Consider the following 23,348-nt stretch of genomic DNA (forward strand, 5'->3'; position numbering starts at 1 on the left):
CTTCTTTGTCTTTCCCCCGCCTTTTTTTTTTTGCTGTATGAACAGTGATTTTGCCATGCCATTTTCTTTTCTTTTTTTTTTTTTTTAAGTTTATTTATTTTGAGAGAGAGAGAGAGAAAGAGAGTGTGGCACGGGCAGAGAGAGAGAGAGAGAGAGAGAGAGGAAGAGAATCCCAAGCAGGCTCCACACTGTCAGCGCAGAGCTGGATGCTGGGCTTGAACTCAAGAACCGTGAGATCATGATCTAAGCCGAAATCAAGATCAGCCATTTAATCGACTGAGCCACCCAGGCGCCCCACCAATGTCATTTTCTTTCTTTTGTTCTCTCTCTTTTTTTTTTAAGGTTTATTCATTTTTCAGAGACAGAGCATGAGCGGGGGGAGGGGCAGAGAGAGAGGGAGACACAGAATCCGAAACTGACTCCAGGCTCTGAGCTGTCAGCACGGAGCCGGATGTGGGGCATGAACTCACAGACTGCGAGATCATGACCTGAGCCGAAGTCGGACGCTCAACCGACTGAGCCATCCAGGCGCCCCTCATGTCATTTTCTATGGAGAATAGGTAGGCAAATTCAGCCTTCCTTCTCTATGGTTGGTGAGATTTATTTTTTACTATACATAATTTAGAAAACTGTTTTCCACCTTCACCACTTATTTTAAGTAATGCCAGATGAATTTTTGAGATTGTCAAATTTGGGAAAGCCAAACTATGAAGTTTCTTTTCTATGTGAGCTGTAAGATTTGGAAGAATTTTCCACAGACGAATTGTTGGCTTCACACGCTTCAAACCTTTGCCACTTTGTTTCTTTGCCACTAAGCATGCCATATACTTCTGGTGAGTGCAGTGGGACATATAAGATACGACCTTGAACCCTGCACCTGAGAGTCCCACTTTCAGGAAAGCTGGCATCATGGAAGGTAGAAATACTGGAAACTAATGCATACCAGGCTGACCAGCAATAACTCAACTGTAGGGATGTGACTATGACCACATACACTTATCACCCTGCACCCAGGCTAAATGTATCCCCAACGCAACCCCCCCTCTTGGAAGATCCCTGCATTGCCCATGGCCACACCAGTGCCACCCAACACAAGGGGGAGTGTGACAGAGGGAAAGTCAGACTAGAAGGAGACAGTGGTCTGAGTGCAGTTAGAATATCTTTTGCAAATTTTGCAAGAACAGATGGCCATGTGAACACATTGCTGGGTCCCCTCTGGGAACCTTGCAAGGATCCATGCAAATATGGGCCTTGAGGCTTATTATACATCCTTAGCTTCACAGTAAACACAGCCTGGATGGCAGGCATCCTTCAATTTGTTGATAGTGTTTTTGCTTTCCTGGTGGCACATGATAAAATGGGTGTGTTGCAATTGGTAGAGGCTTAGATCCTGTATAATATGAGTAGAGCATCCCACACAGTGGCTGGCATACACAGGGGATTGGTAAGTGTTCCTACCAAAACCCAGAGCTCCGTCAGTGGCAGGGGGCTATGCCTTTCAAGAGCATTAGTGAAGAGTCAGCTTTATATATGTTGATATACCCCTGGTTTGCCTATAAAAATTTTAAATTGCAGGTTTTGAATCCATGAGTCCTAGTTCAAAGTCAATAAAAAATGATTGATGGGGAACCAGAGAGTGCCCAGGGATGGAAGAAGTTCTGTTGCTTTGTCAGTGGTCGATGGTAATGTACTTGCTTCCAGCCAATCACTAGTAAGGCAAGCCCATTGCTAAGAAATAGGAGAAAAATGGACTACAATGTATTGAAGACACCCGACATTTGCAGAGTGAAGGAGAATTTCCCCCAGAATTGGCCTCGACACTGCCCCTCCACCTTCCTGAGGGCACATGAGGACAATCTGAGCTCAAGCCCAGTCAGGACACAATGAAAGCCACGTGTTATTTTCTTTCCTACTATTTCCTACTACTATTTTCTTTCCTTCTTCATCTTCGCTTTCACATTTTCCTTTCCTCCATTTCCCCCACATTTTCTAAAGTGCTTACTTGTCACCTTCTGAAAAAAGAAAAAAGATTCCGTTTTTCATTGTGTGTTAGCGCTCTTAAGTATGTGGTCTGACTCCCCACCCCTCAAAGCTATCCATCCGTGTATATATATATATATATATATATACACACACACACACATATATATATAATATATATACATATTATATATATTATATATATAATTATATATTTATAATTATATATATACTATATTATATATATACTATATATATATACTATATTATATATATACTATATATATACTATATATATATATATACATTATATATATACTATATATATATGCTATATATATAATACACACACACACACACACACACACATACAATGGGTCTGGGAAGGTCCATTTCTGTGTCAGTTAAAAGGCATATGTATTTTCTTCCTGTGGCACCAGTTTAAATTTACTGTAATTCTGAGGCTGCCTACATGTTTCATGTAAGACTGTATGTTAATGCTGCTCTTAAATACGTTTATCCCATACCCTGGGTCAAGCTGTATTTCAGAGTAGGTATAATTATAACGGTGTTATTTCATGCACAACTATAGAGATCGTGAATAGTTAAGATTCATTCTAAAATGAGAGAGGAATTTACTGGAATAAAGGGGTATAATAAAAAAGCAAGACTTCTTTCAATTTTCAACAAGTAGTTTGGTGTGTCTATAATCTGATTTTGTAACACTTGTTTTCCTTAAAGCAATTGGGATGCTATGTTGGTTCTAATTATTATGATTTCCTGTTTAGAACCCAGATACCTACTTGATATGTCCCCAATACTGTATTTCTGGAAATGACTTCAACCAATTACATTAGCTCTTATTCCCTTGGTTTTGATGTGGTTTGCCAGACAGGAACCAGGCTGCCCAAGTGTGCAATCCAGATAGTATGAGGCAGTGGGTAGAAAAAGCTTAAATTTATGCTAAGGTACTGTGTGGTCTGAAGGCAAGTGTAAGCTGAGGGTTGGGGAAGGGGCCGTGTTCTTGATGTCTGAAATGTCTTGCCCAACTGGCCATTTAGGGCTGATGTTGGTTACTGTATTTCATCTGATGCCAAGTCTACTGCTGGGGTTGACTAGTGAAGGTGACTATTATGACATCGGTGATGAAATTTATCTTCAATTTCCCCTTAAATGTAGTAGACGGAGCAGCACTGGGAGAAATCTGAAAAAATCCTTACAATATCCTTAATGTCACCACTATTATAAATTATTATGCCTTATTTACAAGGCCCTTGCCGTATTGTATAGCAGGTATCATTATTCCCATTTTGCAGATGTTTAAACTGAGGCACAGAGAGGTTTGCACATATGTTACATGTTGCTTACAGAGTAAGCAGTGGAGATGGGACTCGCACCCCAGTTCCCTGACTCCATTTCATCCTGTTCCTGCTGTCTCTCCCAGTGATATCAGCATGCAGCGGTGGTGGCAGGGGTCACAGGAAAGTGACAGGGGTCTTCAGTACCCTCAGGGTACCCTCTGCACTCCAAGGCTGTTCCTAAGGGGCACGTGCCCTCTCCCTGTACACATATTGGCTGTCGGGGGACTTAGGAAATTCCACAGGAGAGGGATTTTTTTATTACGTTTGCATTGAGACCTGCTCAAAAATCCAGAAACTTAGCATCCAGCTACTTAGCTGGGAGGTAAGGCATTTAGCATAGAGAAAACACATTCTTCTCCAGTCAATTTCAACCATCATCCAAATGTCTAAGTTTTTGAAAAGGAGAGAAAAAGAGGACAAACCTACTTTGGGCCACACTAAGGTGTTTGTGCGTGCCTGCGTTTCTCCTTGTTCCTCTTCTGAAACTGAAAACAGGAGATACTCTTCTGAGGTGTCTTTTCTTCTGGACACACAGAAGAAAAGCACCATGTGGATTTTGCAAAAAAAAAAAAGAGAAAAGGTTGAGGCTATGAATGTGCAGAGCACCAGAAAACAAGATACGCAGAGAGCAGAGACATTTTAAACCCCACTTGGTAAAACCAGTGCTTTAGCTCCTCTCCTCCCCCCCCCCCCCCCATCCCCACTCAGTAGTAGGACACAAGAGCTGGGAGAAATTTTACCAAGAAAGAAGTGTTTATTTACGGCACAGATAAAAGCCGGCAGGCTTAATTTCCCCCCAGTCCTATAAGAGCATGTAACTTGAAACCAGTTTAATGAAATGACTCCTGAATTTCAATGGCTGATGACCCTGGGACAGAGCGCCCGGAACCACCACGGTTACTAAGGATGTGGTGGACAGGGGGTTGGGAACCCATCAGCTGCGGTAACTATGGGCCAGAGCAGGCCTTCTGTAATGATCCCTCCAATAGTTTTCTTCTAGGCCTGGGAGCGTGGGGGCCTTTGAGAAGGCCAGTGAGGCCTGCCAGGAGTCCCAGTTTCAATCTGTGTGACCCTGCTCAGCACCGGAACCCTGGCTCCCTGTGTTGTGGACTGCTCAATGGAACCATTTGGCAGTGTCTCCAAATGCTGGGACTGCTGGGAAGCAGTGGATCCTCTGGGCTTTGAAGTCCAACCCTTTTGGATTAGGCGAGGCTGGATATAGTCAAGTACATGGTGTTGATGTGTAGGCAAGAAATACTCACCTTAACGGAGGCAGAGCTGTGACTCTTCTGCTCTTTCAGAGAGGCACAAAGGGTCATTGACATAACACAGTGTTAATGGTGGGTGAGATCAGATCAACCTAATTTCAAATCCTGCTGCGCCCCACCCCCATTTATTCTTTGACCTCAGCAAATTACTTAACTTAAAAAAAAAATACTTATTTGAGAGAGAGAGAGAGAGAGAATGTGCAGGGGAGGGGCAGAGAGAGAGAGGAGATAGAGAATCCCAAGCAGGCTCTGCATTGTCAGTGCAGAGCTTGACCCTGGGCTCAAACCCAGGAACTGTGAGATCATGACCTGGGCTGAAGTTAGATGCTTAATCTTAACTGACTGAGCCACCCTGGTGTCCCTTAGCTTTTTTTGAACTATCATTTCTTCAGTAGGAAAATGGGGGTTATAATAACTGACTTTGTGGAATTGCTGAGAAGATTAAATGAAATAAGGTATGCTACGTGGCCATCTTATATGTGTGGCCAAAAGTAAGCACCTGATCACTTTGGCCATGGGGAAAGATCACCTGCTCAGCTGGTTGATATTTGCTGGAAGACACCTTGATATGTTAATTTTGTTAAAGGAGGTTGGGAGCAGTGTCAATCTCAAATTTTTCATCAATTCAGTTTATCTGACATGTGTTTCCAGTGTCTTATATGCCAGGCACTGAGGACTCAGAAATGAATAAGGTAGAGCTCTGCCTTTAGTAGAAGTACCTTTTGGCATAGTGGGTTTTAACTGTGACCCATGGTCGGAAATATCACAGTACACACTCATATACACAGTATTTATATGAAAACTGGAACGAAAGTTTCTTGAAACAATATTTGCCCTTGCATACAAAGCACTATGATATTTTTATGCTATTTTGTTGCATTAAAAATGCTGATGGTGACTCACTAAATTGATTTTATGCCTACTTATGCATCACAACCTTCAGTTTGAAAAATACTGACTCTGACCTTCCATATGCCTAGGGCTGGCAGGAACCCTTGGGAAAACTTTACGGGAGTGTAGGAAGGTGACCACTCAGGGAGGGCAGGAGTGGGCCTGGATCTTGATGATTCTAAGCCAGTCCTGAATTCCATCCCCTTTGATGGTTGATTTAGAGGTAATCATGTGACACAATCCAGCCAATGAGATGAGAAGGGACATCTTCAGTGGAGCTCCTGGGAATGGCCCTGATCTAAAAATGGGGCAGGAGGAAGAGGCATTCCTTTTTCTGACCCTAAGCCTGGACCTGGACCCAACCAAAATTAAATATGGTAATATAATATGCAGACCCCAACTTGGCCATCATAGAGGGTGATGGGAAGGAAGAGCCAGGGTTCCTGATGAATTCTGAGCCACCGAATTAACCAACTTTGGTATTGCCCCACTTCTGGACCAGTTATATGAAATAATGTATTTTTTCTTATCATTTAGTCTTCTTTTAGTTGGCGTCTCTGTTATTTATATCTCAAACGATAGACTGGTCTACCTGTCTCTTACTTCTGGAGCATGTGCTGGAGCTATTTTTAACTTTGACTCACCTGGGAACCACTAAAATTAAATTAAAGGCCACTTAACTCTCTCTTCAATATGGTGTTAGTCAGGGTCACACCATATAAACAGACACCTTCTAATTATTTCTTGCAAACCGTGATATGACTGAATTGATCTTAAAATTTTAGTTAACCAATACAACAAATAATTAAGCTGTGTGATTTTGGGCAAGTTACTTAATCTCTCTGTGTCTCAGTTTCTTCATCTGCTTATAAAACAAGACTATTAGACTAGAGATGATTCTCGTGGCTAGGATTTTGTGACGCTGTAGAGTAGTGTCCGAGTGAAATTCTACAGAGAAAGGAGTTTGCCTTTATTTTTTTTCAACGTTTTTGTTTTTTGTTTTTTGTTTTTTTAATTTATTTTTGGTACAGAGAGAGACAGAGCATGAACGGGGGAGGGTCAGAGAGAGAGGGAGACACAGAATCGGAAACAGGCTCCAGGCTCCGAGCCATCCGCCCAGAGCCTGACACGGGGCTCGAACTCACGGACCGCGAGATCGTGACCTGGCTGAAGTTGGACGCTTAACCGACTGTGCCACCCAGGCGCCCCAGGAGTTTGCCTTTAAATGGCTGTCGTGACTATTAGTGGGTCTTCACGTTTGAATAGGAAGTTTTCTTTTGGAAGTTGGCGGGGGGTGGTGGTCATGTCTTGAGATTTGATAGGATGAAGCTAGCAATCAGAGGATCTGGATTTGGTAGCCAAAAAACCTTCATAGTCTACATCATTCCTGTGTATAAAGCTGCCTTGGGCACTTTACTCTCTATGAGCTTCTGTTTTCCCCCTTCCATAAAATGGAGATACTAGTACCTTATCTGTTGACTTTTCAAAATGGTATAAGAATCAAACAAAGGAAAACAGCTAAGAGCACTTGGATAGCCATTAGTGTGCTATGTAAAAGATTTTGCTGTTTTGGTGATGTTAAACCATAAGCCTGTATTTAGCTTGTGAAATTCTGGGCTGTGTTTGTAACAAACTCTCAAACTATTTAGATCTGATTTTGTGCTAGAAATAACTGTGCTCCTTGGCTGTCCCCTCTGGCTCTCTCTTTCCTCTATGCCCTCCTAGTGCTAACTGTGTGTGGATGAATAGTAGACACAGTCCACTGATTTTATTACACAACTCACCTCACTTGCTAATAACTTACGTTGTTTCTATAACAAGGGAACTGAGCAAATGACTTGTGGGGTGGAGAGGTGAGTTTGGGGTTGAGGACAGACCTGCCTAGAGTTGACTTTCTCTTAGGAAAACCCAATCTTTCATTCAAATACAGTTTTGGCTCAGAAATCAGAACACCTGGTGATCCTCAGTAGGCATGTCAATGAATTAGGCCTAAAGAAACAAACATGTTGATTTGGTGTCCTCTGACAACGTAGTCTGGTTTTAAAATAAAAGGGGAGGGGCACCTGGGTGGCTCAGTCCGTTGAGCGTCTGACTGCGGCTCAGGTCATGATCTCACAGTCCGTGAGTTCGAGCCCCGCGTCGGGCTCTGTGCTGACAGCTCAGAACCTGGAGCCTGTTTCGGATTCTATCTCCTTCTCTCTCTGCCCCTCCCCCACTCATGCTCTGTCTCTCTCTGTTGCAAAAATAAATACAAACATGAAAAAATAAAATAAAAGGGGAATAATTTAATTATTTCAAACTAAATGTGTGGAGTCAGGCTCTCTTCCTGCTCTTTCTCCCCCAATATGAAATTCTACAGGTCTTACTCATTCTTGTTGGTGATCTAATCTGAAGAACCAAGAGATTAAATGATTTCCCTAACTGGTGAGTGTCTCTTACAAAACCCGTCATTTGAACTGAGGTCCAATGCCTGGACTCGGCTCCTAATGACCATCCCATATGTCTCTATAAATAGACCATTATTGAATGCTTTTTATCAGGCTTGAATTGGACAACAACCATGACTCTCAACTTTCCTTCCTTCCCTCTCATCTGATTTTAAATTATCTTTGACAGTCAGGATATGATAAGTCTACTGTGTTCAGAGTTCAGAGTTCTGAACACAATTTTCCAACATAAGGCAGGCTAGAAATACATATTTTAGACAAAACATGGAAATGCTACCAATTGGTGGTGAATTCCCTCTGAGTTTCTCTCTTCCCTTTCAGGAAATGTGGCTCAGGTCTCCTATCCTTGTTAACACCAGCTTCTCCGGTCTGGCTCTAAATCATTGCCTTGGCAACGCCACTTCCCACAGTCCACAAAGCTTTGGACAGCCAGTCTCTATTTTGCCTTTGTCTCCTATTCATCGGCCAATAGGGTTCTAAAGCCTGTGACCTGGCTCATCCCAGCTTTGTTTTGTCCAAACTCTTTTGTACAAAGAGGAAAACCAGGATTTTGAAGCATGCTCTGGGCTGGCCCGGCACAGTGCGCTGCAAAATAAATCACAACTTCTGTATTTTAGAACAGGTGAACATGAGCGCTTTTAATGGATAGGAAAGTCTGGCCAAAACAGGACTGGGGTGGGACAGGGTCATCCTTTTAGAATGGTGATTTTGGTGGGGGAGGATGCCTCTTATCTGTTTGTAATACGCCGTGAGTTCCCTTCCCTTACAGGCAGCTGCTGAGATGAAGGTGTTCCTGCGTCCTACTCCCGTCCACATGCTGACTGTGCAGATTGGGTGAAGCCTGTATCTTTCCAATCAGCATGCACACAAGGATGATTTGTTACTAACTCTGGAAAAGTCAGGAGAGGAGGTTTGACTTAATAAAATGAATTGAAATGTAAACACAACACAAGTTTATCACCAACAGTTTCATCTTCATGGAACAAGGCTTTACAACTGGTTGCAAAGGGGAGAAGAGCTAACCTTTACTGAAAGCCCCCTGTGTGCCAGGCTCATACGAAACAGGTACTATTTTTGTTTCACCCTTACCCCTCTGGGAGTTGTGCCAAGAGGTGCTGGTGGTAGTGGATGCTGATGCTGGCAAGTAGTTAAGGAAGGGTTTTCAAAAGCAATATCTGAGCTGCAGGACATTTAATGGTCCTGGGAGTCATCCCTTGTTAGTGGTTATAACCAACAGGATTCTGATGGCGAGCGGAACCAACATGACTCTCCATAAGCACTTGGAAAGTACACTGTGTAACTAACTCTATTAAAATGATGTTGAAATAAATTGCATGCCTAGGTTGTGGGACATGGTTGGTTCAATCACCCATGTCGTATGATGATCCCTTGATTTAAAAAATAAATTTTTTTTTACATTTATTTATTTTTGAGAGACAGAGAGAGACAGAGCACAAGTGGGGTCGGAGCAGAGAGAGAATGACACACAGAATCTGAAGCAGCTCCAGGCTCTGAGCTGTCAGTACAGAGTCCGACGCGGGGCTTGAACTCACAAACTGTGAGATCGTGACCTGAGCCAAAGTTGGATGCTTAACCGACTGGGCCACCCAGGCATCCTGACCCCATGATTTTTTAAGAACTGCATCTTAGTTTCAGCTGCTAAGATAGAATACTACGGACTGCTGGCTTAAACAACAAATACTTATTTCTCATCATTATGGAGACTGGAAGTCTAAGAATAAGGTGCTGACACATCTAGTTTCTGGTGAGGGCTCCTTGGTTTGCAGACAACACCTTCCTGTTGTAGCCTCACATGGCCAACAGAAAAATCATCTCTCTTGTGTTTCTTTTTATAGCAGTGTAAGCCCATGCATGAGGGCTTCATTCTCATGACCTAATTTTCTCTCAATGCTCCAGCTCCTAACACCATCACACTAGAGGGTTAGGATTTCAACATATGAATTTCGGTGCGAACACAAACATTAAACCAGAATGATTTGGTTTCAATGTCTCTGAGCATATTAGATTAATCAAAGGTACTTCAGTACTTGAGTATGGATACACCCATATGACCTGGCTTTCCATTCTGTCTGGCTGGTAACAAACAGCTTAGGAGTTAGAGGAGGGGAAGGAATCTTCCTCTGTAGAAAAGTTCTACACCCAAGAGGCAATAAGGATGGTGCTTACAAGCACAGAATTGGGATCCATAATTTTGGATTCAGACTGAGGCTTGTCATCCAAATTCTCCTACTTGTTTCTTGTGTGACATTAGACATGTTGCTTAACCTCTTGATGCCTCAGTCTCCTCATTGATGAAATGGGGATCATAAATATGATGCTTAACCTTCCACAGAAGTTGTGAAGACTAAATGAGTTAATATATGCAGCATTCAAAACAATGCCTACCTTTAGCATGCCCTTGATAAGTATTTGCTGTTGTTGCTGTTATGGTGCCTGTAGTGGTTTTTCAGGGTACTGTAACAAAGTGCCACAGAATGGTTGGCTTAAATAATGGAAATTAATTTTCTCACAAGTATGGAAGCTACAAGTCTGAGATTGATAATTAACCATGAGCAATCACTATGTCAATGGGTTGTTATTAGTTAGGCAATACCGTGTCAGTCAAGTTCCCAATTGCTGATGGCTGACATGAAGAGGTACATCGGTGTGTGGGCTGGGACTGTTCAGGCATGGCTGAAGGCTGGTGGAATTTACCTGGGTTTCGAATCTCTATAGATCAGTCAGTTTCACACAAGCTGGGTGTGTTAGGTCTAAGATTCTTTGGGTGGCAAATAACAGAAACCAATTCCAGTTGGCTTAAGCAGAAAAAGGGCTATATTGGGATGATACTAGGAAAACTCAGGGTGTCCAAGAAATCACTGAGTTCTCAGGTTTCAGGGCTGGAGACCAAGGCAGGAGTTCTAGGCCTGTGCTTTTCCATTTGCCCTTCCAGTACATTTTCCACCCTTCTTATCCTGCTTTGTGCCTCTATGGACTACATCAATGAGCTCCTATTTCCTTGACTTTTGATTGAGTTTGGCCAATGGTGTATCCTGTCAGAAGATCAGAGGAAGAAAGGAGAGTGAGGTTAGGATGTTCCTCTCCCTAAATCCTACCTTGGGGAATGCCTTGGAATGGCCAAATCTCTTAGCCAACAGTCACAGGTCATCTTAAAGTGGCCTTCTCAGCTCTCTCCTTTTAAGTTCTAGGAACCCCTCTTTCCCTTCATTTCTTTGACCTTAGCTGTGGTAACAGCTCTGTTTTTACCACCCCCAGGGAGCTGCACTACCACTTGTGGTTTCCCTACATCTTGGTTAATATGCTGTGCTGGGACATATTGGAACTTGAGGAAGGAAATATCAGGAATACTGAGCCCATCTTTACTTGAAGTGTTGACATTTTGTTCATCATAGGTGTTTTTGGTATTAATTTCAATTTTTTTAAATTACTGCATTAAAATATTATTTGTGTTACTTACTGAGATTTTTGGTGTCCCCTTAAATATTACACCTGAGGCCAGTGACTCACTCAGTTTACCCTAGGGCTAACCCTGCATTACATTTTGGTAAAGTGTCCTATGATAAAACCCTCCTCTCTGAGCAAGCAATTTGTGTTGATAGGACCCTGACTGATTTAGATACCTTCTCAAAAACATAGATTGTAAATTATTGGCCCTCCCACAGTATTTTACCAAAGACATGATTTATATGACCAGTACAGTTTTTAAAATTTTTTGAATGTTTATTTATTTATTTTGAGAGCTACAGAGAGAGTGTGAGCCAGGGAGGGCAGAGAGAGAGGGAGAATCTCAAGCAGGACTCAAACTCATGAAACTGTGAGATCATGACCTGAGCCAAAATCAAGAGTTGGACTCTCAACCAACTGATCCATCCAGGTGCCCCCTATGACCAGTAAAGTTTTGAAGTTCAGTTGACAAGTTTAAAAAATTGGAAGGCCTTCACATAAAAATTGAGATGTCTGGTTTCTCTTGAATAACAACAACAGAAAAGTCAAATAATATGGCAACATGAGGCCCCTTTCCTACAGGGCGGCAATTGGCTGGAGCTGAGTAGAAGCTTCCCCTTTAGACTGGGGATGTGTCTCCTGTTGGCCATAGTCCCCACCACTCCCTTACTGAGTGTTCGTTGCCATAATAAAAGCTGTTGCTTTTATTACACGTGGCCTGCTTGCCCAACTAACCCCTGGAGGTTACTGATTTTGAGATACCTTCTCTAGTTCTGTGCTAAACTCTACTTCTAGCTCCCCACCTCCATAACTTCTGGTTCAAACATGACATTCCCAGAAGAATGGATCAGATTGAGTCAACCTCAGGCAAGTGGCCACCTCAGCACTAAGTAGCTGTGACTAGAGGACAGGTGTGGTTGAGCACCTGCTGGGGGCCCATCCCTGGAGATGGAGAGTGGAGATTTCCAGAGAAGAGGAATTGCTTCTGGAAAGCATGACACTGCAGTGCTAGCTGTTGAATCAAAGTGATATTGTGAACATTTTATATTTTATGGAAGGTTTAATTATTATAGTAAACAACCAAAAATGTCCCGTTCCGTGAATTCTGCAGATTAAATGCTGCCAAGTACAAAAATGGCAAAAAGGAGTGCAATTTGAATTTTATTCTTTATGTGAGCGGTGTCTGTGAGAAGGAGTGAGAAGGTGTTTATGAGCCACAGGCTGGTTCTCCAAAGTTCCATGTAGGACACAGATCTGTAGTGATCTAGTTTGAGGCTGATGGTCTCACACATCTGAAATCCCAGGCAAAGGATGGCAAACGTGTGAGCCTGTGATTCTTTCTCTTGCCTGGCCCATGGCAGACATTGCTGATAATGTTGCAGAATTCCTTGCTGCTAAGCGGCGGAATCCTTCTCGATCCAGCTGTCCAGGAAGGCAGCCCTAAGGAGGTAGAACAGGAAAAAAAAAAAAGCCCAAAAGCTCTCTGGGGGACTTATCATGCAGCCTCCTTGAGCTGCTGGGGCCAGCATTTTATTGGCACATGTGAGAGTTTGGATGGTGACTGCTGTTCTGAGCAGATGAGAGCAGGATGGTCTCAGGTCATCAAGGTAACTCCGCCATGTGTGGTCTTGCTACAAATCCAAGGATTCCAGTCTATGCCCTCTGCTCTCAGAGGCCTCAAACAGACACAAGTTGCCTCTTATTTAGTTTTTTTTTTTTAATGCTTATTTATTTTTGAGAGAGAGAGAGAGTGAGCAAGAGGGGAGGGGCAGAGAGAGAGAGGGAGACACTGACTCTGAAGCAGGCTCCAGGCTCTGAGCTGGCAACACAGGAGCCCTGTGTGAGGCTCAAACTCAGAAACTGCAAGATCATGACCTGAGTTGAAGTCGGTCACTTAACCGACTGAACCACCAAGGCGCCCCAGCCTCTTATTTAGTTTAAAGGCGGGTAAGTGATTCTGCTGGGTCACAGTTGGGAAGGTGAGGGGGTGAGCCGTCAGAGGTCTCTGGGGTTAGGCCTGAAGGGGACTCTTCAGAGGGTCCGGAAAGCATTACTTCCTGGGTCCTGGGCGGGGCCCAGCTGAGAAAAAGCCATCAGAGAAGCCTGCTTCTTTTAACCCCAGTCGTGGCTCTCCACCCACAGCAGTGCAGGTACAAATAGTGCAGTCAGCTGTAGACCCAAACTCGACCCCCTTATTCATTCCCTCCTGCCTCTTCCCTGTTTCCTGATGCTAAGTAAATAATCAAACGTGGCTTGATTTTGTTTGAATGAAAGCCTTGGAATGAAATGGTTGGTCCCCCTCAGGACATGTGCGTGTCCTATTATCCGGAGGTCATGTGTGGACTTCACGGCTCCTCTCCTGTGCCGGTCCTCCCCACTCGGCGTTGAGAAGGGCTTTGGAACATGTGATATGAGGAGACGTGGGCTCTTTCTATCAGGCTGGGTGCCCTGTTCAAGTGCCCTTGCCTCTCTGGGCATCAGTCATCTCATCTTTAAAATATGGGGCTCAGGATTGGTGCTCTCATAGCTAGCTATCAGTTAAGCTCTGAGCTCTCATTCTATGCTCTGACTCTCAGTCACTTAATAAGAGTGATGATGATGAACAATTATTGAGACTTCCTGTGTGCTTGAAGTGGCGGGTAAGACTGTTGTACACATGCTCTCATTTAGTTCTCACAGAAACATGTCGAGGTAGTTAATAATGCCCCATGAATCAGTTACTATTCAGTTCAGCTGCTTATACAGACATGTCCTAAGCAATATGGCTTAATGAAGATAGAAGCTTATTTTCCTCCTATGCACAAAATAAGACATCTGGAAGTAGGCCAGGCCACTCTTGTTATGGTGGCCCCGTGACATCATCAAGATGTCATCTTTTTCCTCCACCATCCTCAGCACAAGGCTTCAAGGTCGCTTCAAGGTCGCTTCAAGGTCCAAGATAGCTGCAATAGCTCCATGTCTGTTTCAGGCAGTTGGAAGCAGGAAGAGAGGCTAAAAGGGCCACCTTATTTTGTTCCTAGAGATCCTAACAATACTTCTGCTCACAATTCATTGGTCAGCACTTGGTTACACGTTGACACCTAGCTGCAAGGGAGGCTAGGATAGATAGTCCTACTGTGTCCAGCAATGTAAATATTTGAGTTCTGTTATAAGGAAAAAGTTGAGAGAGGATACTGGGGTGAATTCTAAGTTTCTTCACATCACGTTTGAACGGCCAGCAAGCAGGGCACAGGGTGGTTAAAGTCCTACGACATAGAGTTGTTGGTGAATGAGGCAGGATTTGGAGCTAGTGCATCTGCCTCCAGAGCCTGTGGTCTTCTGTGCTGTGCTCTACGGTCCTTCCTCGAATTCCCGTGCTGCTTCTTTCCCCTGGCAGGGGCTTCACGCAGCCTTCAGCCCTAAGCTTTCATGCTCTTTCTGTGTCAGAAAAGCCCCTTATTGAAGCTTGATGTTCAACCACCTCCAAAATGTGGGGAAGTCGGGTAGGGCTGTGAGCTCGAGGCCCAGCTGCTCTGTATCAGGGAATACTGTCACCAGGAAGGCACAGAACACCTGTGGGGTCTCCTCTGCGCTGCAGTCATCTTTGATCCCTCCCCATTTCTGCATCCCTTAGCTCCCTCCATGGTGTTCCCAAATACCCCACAGTGTTCTCAAATGCTGTCCTCCCTTACTAAATCCTGGAATAAATTGGTATCTCTCTTCTTGGAGTGTTCATAGTTAAGAAAACGAAGGAGTAACTTTCTTACTATAAAAGTTAAGATGAGTTTTTTGCTTTTCCTTTTCAGAAGTGGGAGATCCTTCCTAAGCAAAGCCCTTAAAACCAGGCACGAGCACTGTTGACTCCTATTCAGGCTGTCTTGTCACCAAAGCCACTGCTGGGAGCTGCCATCCCCTCCTCTTCTCTTCTTGTCCGTTCGGTGCAGTCTAAGAGCTAGACAGTCAAACTGTGTAGGGGACCAGCAGCATCAGGATCATCTAGGAATTGTTAGAAATGCAGGACCTCAGACACGACCTTACACCTTCTGAATCAGAATCGTATTTAACATGGCACATCACAGGGCCGCCAAAGCTCTAACTTAGGTCAACAGAGATGCAGAATTTTAAGTAAGTGATCATGAATTGAAGAAATTCGCCTAAGTAAGAGCTTACTTGTTAAATACATTGCTCTCTTTAAAAGAAACTAGACTAAGAAAAAGAGAGCAAGTCAAAATCAGGTACTGACATAAATAATTGCCATTTTTGGACCTCTATCTACCCAGTGCATCATGTAAATGTCAACAGTTCATTGACTGGTTGATGTATTAGAAGGGAGAACCAGACAAGAGTAGATAAAAATTTTTCACGCTTAGATTTCTTAAGATGCCCTGGAAAAATTACCCAAATCTGTGCACTTAAATCTTCAAATGGCTTTTGCAAACCAAATAAGCTTGGCATTTGGGGTTCACATAATTGGCCAGTTTTGCTAAGAGACTGCCAAAACACCGTTGTCTAAACAACTCTTTTGGTTTAAGGATATGATCTGGGTTTAAAAGCCAACATGTGACTCACTTCAAGATGGTTAAAAGCTCAGAGGAGAGAGAGCCGTTGTGCTTTCAATCTCTTTATATCCTGTAGTTGTCCAGATACCTGGGAGAATAACAGAGCTATTTACTTCTAGGAGCCCAAGCTTAAATTGTGGAGTCTCAACGATTTTCACATTTGGTACCCTTGAAATGCTCGCCTCTGGGTTCTTCATGAACAGAGAAGTTCTGTAAGCTGTGTGAGGTGGGAAAAATAACCTGCTAGCTGCCATGAGTACTGAGTTAATGCAGGGAAAGGCTCAGTACAGTGTCTGACAGGTAGTAAGTGCATGTAAACATTTTGCTGTGATGATGCCTTCCTATGGCACCTAGACATCTGGCTCATGCTCTTTATCTTAACAAAGGAGGGCATGAAGACTTTGAGAGGTTCAGGGTCTGTGTGCTTCGGGGTCTGGGTTGGGAGTCTTCCTTGCCCTCCCTACCCCCCTGGGGGGCAGCTCTATGCTGGATGGGCACCCACCCAGCAGCTCTGTGGGGATTCTCTTCCTCCCACTCCATTTCACCCTCCATTTCACACACATGCCTCGGGGACCCAGGTGAGGGTCAATGGCAAGAACAAAATCTGAGACTGACCCAGGTCCTGAGTTTTCTTGGCACGTTGATATCTGTCCTCACCCCATTCAAAGTCATTTTCACCTTTTCACCCCTGGCCAGGCAGGTGTGGTCTCGGATGTTGCCGGAAACCAAGCCAGCTTGTGACATCGGAGACACTAGCCTTGCCGCTCTTCAACGTTTATTTATTTTTGGGACAGAGAGAGACAGAGCATGAACGGGGGAGGGGCAGAGAGAGAGGGAGACACAGAATCGGAAACAGGCTCCAGGCTCTGAGCCATCAGCCCAGAGCCCGACGCGGGGCTCGAACTCACGGAGCGCGAGATCGTGACCTGGCTGAAGTCGGACGCTTAACCGACTGCGCCACCCAGGCGCCCCATAGCCTTGCCGCTCTTAACAGCAGAACTGTTTTAAGTGACTACGCTCAAAGCTACTCCTTCCCCAGGGTTTTGATAATTCCTCCTGCCAATTATAGCACTTTGCCGAGATTAACTGATTAATCCTCACCGTACACCCAAGAGACAAAATTAAAGATAATTCTTTCACACGTGTAAAGCGCTTTCATCTGAGGATTACTAGCCCTGATGCATTTGTCTCCCATGACGACATTGCAAGTTTTAGAGGTGACAAGGAAAATCATTACCGTTTCAAGAACCGGGGAACAAAGAAAACTCCCCTCCAGGACACAGAGGAGGAGATGGGGGTCACAGAGCAGGTACATGTTGGCAAGATCGGCACGGGGATGCTACACCTGTGTTCCTGGAGTTCGAACGGAAACTTTCAGGTGGGGCCGTGACCCAGTCTGGCCACCTTTCTCCACGCAGTTCACAGTTCCCCAGGAAGCTGCGGAACATGGGGGTATTCAAGCCCGTGTCTGGCTTCCTACTCTACACTTGTCCCCAGGACGCGGGTTCCTCAGCTCCTCTGCCAAGTTCTGTTTGTGAGTGAGAGGAAATGGAGCCAATAGCCAAATGCTATTGGGGGGGTGGGGGGGAGGGAGGGGGAGAAAACTGAAAAAACCGTTGCAGACTGAGGACCTCAGAAGGGACTGGAGGTAGGCGGGGTCGGGGAGAGAAGTCAGTCTGCCAACACTCCGGAAGTAACATTTGAGGGAAAGGAGGGGGAAAGAGCAGTCTGTACTTCATGACCCGATGATAGGTTTGCTGTGATTTCTTTGTAATTCCTCTGGCAGCACAGACAGCTGCTACCGGACCGCAGCGGAAGCTGGGGACTGCGTCGTCCTACATTATGACATGGGGGTTCCGCTCGGGGCGGGGTGAGGGAGGGGGAGTCTCACAGACCATGACGGAGATGCCCATGGTCACTTCAGAGACACTTCTCCTGTAGAGGCCGAGCGACTATTTCTTCTAAGCCTCTGATGAGCGGCACAGACAACACTCCTGGAAACACTTGCCGGTTTCCCCTCCTGATGATAGCTGCGTCTCCGGAGCTCAGAGCCCTGGGCCTGGGGGGTCTGGAGCCCCCCAAGGCTGCTGCAACTCCCTCCTGGCCTCTGAGCAGTAAAGGTGTCAGAAGGAGAGGCTCTTGCTTACCTCAAAATTCAAGAAAGAGAGGGGCACCTGGGTGGCTCAGTCAGTTAAGTGTCCGACTTCAACTCAGATCTGATCTCAGGGTTCGTGGGTTCAAGCCCTGCGTCAGGTTCTGTGCGGACAGCTCAGAGCCTGGATCCTGCTTCGGATTCTGTGTCTCCTTCTCCCTCTACCCTACCCCACACACACACACTCTCTCTCTCAAAAATAAACAAACATTAAAAATTTTTTAAAAAAAGAAAGTGAATGAGACTGTACATTTACAGAGACTTAAAAGAAACTCTCATTGGAGCTTGACCATATTTAAGCCTTATGACAAGCACGTAAGGCTAAATGGTGAACGGACGCCTCTTCTTTGGCCAGCCCAGCATTGCTTTCTCTGGGAAACCGACTTTTCTTCAACCATTGCATTCCAGTGGGGCTGCTAATCACAGGACTGTACCCCTTTCCAATCCCTTCCACTCCCCACCTCCAAGGCCAGGCATATGGTTCTGGCTGAGCCACTGGACTCTTTGTGCTTTGGGGAGATTCCCCGGGGAAGAGGTTAAGTTGTGCAAAGAGAATTGCCTGCGGACTTTTATCCCCAAGATTCCCATGATGGCCCAAAGCTGGGCTGTTCAGTTCTTTCTTCCATCCTGTGAGTTCTTTTCGTTTCCTTCCAATAGTTGTCTTTAGTTTGTGTTTGCTAGAGTCCACCAAAGAAGCCCACGTTGTAAACACCCCCAAGCTGCAAATTGCTGGGAGGCAAGCCCAGGACTTCTCATTCCAAGTCAGAGAGTTCTCATCACACCGAGTAGATGCAAAGATGCACAGCGTCATTAGGGGGGAGAACAAGTGGGGCAGTGCCAGCTCTGAAGGTTTTCTGTAAGCCCGTGAAGCTGCGCATCTTTCCCAATTGCATCACATCAGGACCCATTCTGGGGAACGCACCCCAAGTTTAATTGTGCTTATGTAGCTGGCACACACCCGCATTCGCCCACAACCGACCCGGTTAGGCCAAGCCTCTTTTAAATATTGTTCTTGTTTTAGGGGGCACCTGGGTGGCTCAGTTGGTTAAGCATCCGACTTTGGCTCAGGTCATGATCTTCCAGTTTGTGGATTCAAGCCCCAGATCGGGCTCTGTGCTGATAACTCAGAGCCTGGAGCCTGCTTCAGATTCTATGTCTCCCTGTCCCTCTGCCCCTCCCCTGCTCATACTCTGTCTCTCTCTCAAAAATAAATAAACATTAAAAAAAATTTTTTTTAAAGTTTTTTTTTCAACTTTTTAAATTTATTTTTGGGACAGAGAGAGACAGAGCATGAACAGGGGAGGGGCAGAGAGAGAGGGAGACACAGAATCGGAAACAGGCTCCAGGCTCCGAGCCATCAGCCCAGAGCCTGACGCGGGGCTCGAACTCACGGACCGCGAGATCGTGACCTGGCTGAAGTCGGACGCTTAACCGACTGCGCCACCCAGGCGCCCCTAAAAATATTTTTTTTTTTAATTTTATCCTTGTTTTATTGTTGCTGGATGTGCCTTCGTTGGTAGGCTGATTCTTAAGTGTATTTGCCTATGGGTGTATCTTCGCATTTTCTAGACCCTACTGATTTGGCAAACAGCTAGAAGTAGCTGGTATAGTTCAGATGGCGAGGGTAGTGAGGTTGGTGGGTGTGGCTAGTAAAAATTCAGTAGCTGGTAAAATTTTGACAGGTAGGAGAAATCTTTTGGGTGCAGTTTATGTGCTAAAACATAGAATCCAGCTTTTTACTTCTTCATACCACACAAAATTCCAGCATTTTACCTCTGGAAACTCATAATCCCATATTAAAGTATAGGCCCTCTCTCCCTCTTGAGACTGTTCCTGTACCTTCTGCAATGGCAGTAAATTAAGGATGGGGGATCTCTTTTGTGAGCCAGATCTTTTCCAGATCAAACTGAGAATTATTGAACCCCTGAATGATTAACCTATTTAGAGTATTTCTAGCCCAGGGCTGGATCCCAAAGGGAGCCAGAAGTGATCCTGAGACTTTTGAACTTTCTCATACATAGTAGTTGAATGACTGAGGGAATGGATGAATGGAGTGAAGAGAGAGCAATCCTAGGAGCCTAGAGTGCTAGATGTGCAAGGGAACCTGGTGATCATTCAGTACAATCCTGTATTAGCTGTCTATGATGCATACCAGATCGCTCCAATTCTCAATGGCCTACCGCAGTAATCATTTATTTTTTCTCATAGTTTCTGTGGGCCAGGAGTTTAGACCCAACCCGGTTGGGTGCTCCTGGCTGGGGGTCTCTCATACATTTGCAGTCAAATGTCACCTGGGCTGCGGTCATCCAGAGACTTGACTGGAGCTGGAAGGTCTGATTCCCAGGTGGCTTGCTCACATGGCTGGCGAGTTGGTACGGGCCCTTGGTGGAAAGTTTCAGGTCCTCTCCACGTGGGCCTCTTTGCAGAGATGGATGAGTGTCCTCCAGCATGGCAGACGGAATCCCCTAGAACAAATGACGCAAGAGAACATGGCATGAATACCATGTGGCCAGGATCACGGGGACTTACCTCAGATCCTGACGACCACAAACCCCTTCTCTTAAAACGTGACCAAAGTTTATCATGAAATATTTTCAGACATACAAAAAGAATAAAAGCAACTAAGTGGATACTGATGTACCTACCACCCAGTTCAAGAAATAAAATACTATCAATTCAATTGACATCCCCTGGGCATTGACTCACCCCGAGTGCATTATCTTCCTCCCCTGTCCCACTGTCCTTAAAACACTGGTATTCTGAATTTCATGTTTATCCTTCCATGCATTCTTTTATATTTCCACTACAAATTTACGTGTCCTTAAACAACATGTGGAGTTGTTTGGCATATTTTCAAACTTCATGTATGGCATCATCCTGTAGGATTCTTTTGCAACCTGCTCTTTCGTTTTCAGAGTTGTATTTGTGAGATCCGTCTATATTCATCTGCATAGCTCCAATTCATTTATTTTAGTCACTGTGTAGCACTCCATCATGTTAACACATCCCAATCTGTTTATCCATTCTCCAGTGGATGGGCATTCAGCTTGTTTTGTTTTGTTTTGTTTTGTTTGGCTATTACACAATGTTGTTATGACAGTTCTTGCAAACTCTCCTTGTGCCCAGATGCAAAGGTTTTTCCAGGGTAAAAAAAGTTTTTCCAGGGTATAAATCCAAAAGTAGCATGGATAGGTCACATGTATGGTATGCACATTTCAACTTTATTCACTAGTGTCAAATTCTCTAAAACAGCTGGATTAATTTATATGACTACTAACAATGCTTGTGTTCCTTTATTCTTTATTCTATACTATCAAATTAAAAATTTCAGGCCAAGCTGATGGATGTGAAATGACGTCCATTTATGGTTTTAATTTGCCGTTCCTTGGCTACCCATGGAGGTTTATCATTTTTTAAAAAATATGTTTGGTTTCCTTCTTCTGAGCACTGCTCATCTGTATCTTTTGCTAATGATTTTTATTAAAAACATTTTTAACATTTATTTATTTTTTGAGAGACAGAGAGAGAGAGAGCGTGAAGGGGAAAGGGACAGAGAGAGAGGGAGTCACAGATTCCAAAGCAGACTCCAGGCTGTGAGCTGTCAGCACAGAGCCTGACAAGAGGCTTGAACTCACCAGCAGTGAGATCATGACCTGAGCCGAAGTTGGACGCTTAACCGACTGAGCCACCCAGGTGCCCCTGTCGAACAGAATGTTTAAGTTCATATGATCAAATGTATCGGTCGGTCTTCGCGTTTAATCTGGTGGAGACTGCCAGCTGCCTGCCAACATCCGCATCTTTCTTTTCTGTGCTGGTGGTGCTGTGGAGTGCTTCTACAAGTGATATGGGCAGCACCTGCCTCACTTGCTTCCGAGAGAACCTTTGTTTCTGGATGTCCACGCCTCCCCCTGGAGCAGGCCAGCACGGTGCCAACCAGAGAGCCCGGGGAGCCTCGCCCTGAGGTCGCTGGAGCTGCTGCTAGGCTGGCTTTCCCAGCACCCGCAGCGCTCCGGTTAGCTGCCTAGACTGATGACGTCATGCAGACATTGTCTGCGTTTTCTTCCAAAAGTGTCCAAGGTTTCCTTTTCACATTTAGATCTTTAATCTGCTGGGCAGTGACTGTTATGATGGTCACAAGTCATACAGTCTTTTTTGCAAATGGGTAAATTGTTGTGATACCCCACCGTTTTCTTTTTTTAATTCCTTATGTGAACGAATCCCAGAGAAATCAAGAGACTGGATCAAGTTCACACAGCTAATCAGTGAATTATAGGTTGTGTGAAGAGCTAGGGTTTACAATATTCTTCCCGAAAGAATATTCCCCTATGAAGTGGGAAGTATCATAACCATCCCAATTTCACCCACGAGAAATTCAGTGTTACCCCGTCTCCATGCCCTAGCTCCTCCTGCTATGCCCTTTTACTCTAGGACCGTGCCTTAAGAGAGAAAATTCAGCCGAATCAAATCCAGCAAATATTTATCAAGCACCTCCCACATGCAAAGCTCTGTGCTAAGTACACACCAGGATGAGTAAGACACAGCAACACAGACCCTGGGCTGAGGAGCTTACAATCTGGCCAGGGGACAAGGTGGAGTCCTATGTGTTGATGTGTGCGTCCACTTAGGGTATCAGGAAAATCTCTGTAATATTTGGGATTCTACCAGGCAGCCCGGGAGGAAGGGCTTTCTAGGAGCAAGGACGGCCTGAACAAAAGCACACAAGCTGGAAAGTACAGCTGCGTTTAGGACACAGCCAGACTGACCTTGAGTTTGACTGGAGCAAGGTCAGGTGTGAGGTTGTAGCAGATGACGCTGCACCAGTCCAAGCTGGAGTATTTCTGGGAAAGAGCAGTAATGGCCACCAGAGGTGTGGGGTGTGCGCTCGCGCACGTGCGTGCGTGTGTGTGTGTGTGTGTGTGTGTGTGCGCGCGCGCTGAGTGCAGGGACTGCGGGGGGGGGGGGGGAACTCGGGGGGAGTCAGTTAAAATCATTCTTGCTTTAACTATCTTTGAAAATGTTAACGTGAAGTCTATATCCCTGTATTCTGGCCAGGTTTCTGAACTTTGCAGAACCTCATATCACAGGCAATTTAGGAGGTTGCAAAAAAAAATGTATTAGCTGAGGATTTCTCTTCCAGAGCCACTTTCCCCTCTTGTGGAACTGGCACGGCGTGTGCCTGTGTACAGACCCTGAGAGACCTGGCTGTTGGTCTCCAGCTTGGTATCAACTACTCTCAGCAGAATTTC

The 23,348-nt window shown here is 44.9% G+C and overlaps 1 long non-coding RNA gene across 1 annotated transcript; it reads right to left on the minus strand.

Moving 5' to 3' along the window:
• Positions 1–20,279: 20,279 nt before the first annotated feature.
• LOC147578530 (uncharacterized) lies at positions 20,280–22,976 on the minus strand. The gene is made up of 2 exons (XR_015254301.1): positions 22,866–22,976; positions 20,280–20,567 (listed from the first exon to the last, which is right to left on the minus strand). It is a non-coding gene; the product is annotated as an uncharacterized LOC147578530 (long non-coding RNA).
• Between the last annotated feature and the right edge of the window lie 372 nt (positions 22,977–23,348).

The sequence above is a fragment of the Puma concolor genome, chromosome C1 (assembly GCF_028749965.1).
Source record: "Puma concolor isolate L17-30 chromosome C1, mPumCon1.1.hap2, whole genome shotgun sequence".
NCBI lineage: Eukaryota > Metazoa > Chordata > Mammalia > Carnivora > Felidae > Puma > Puma concolor.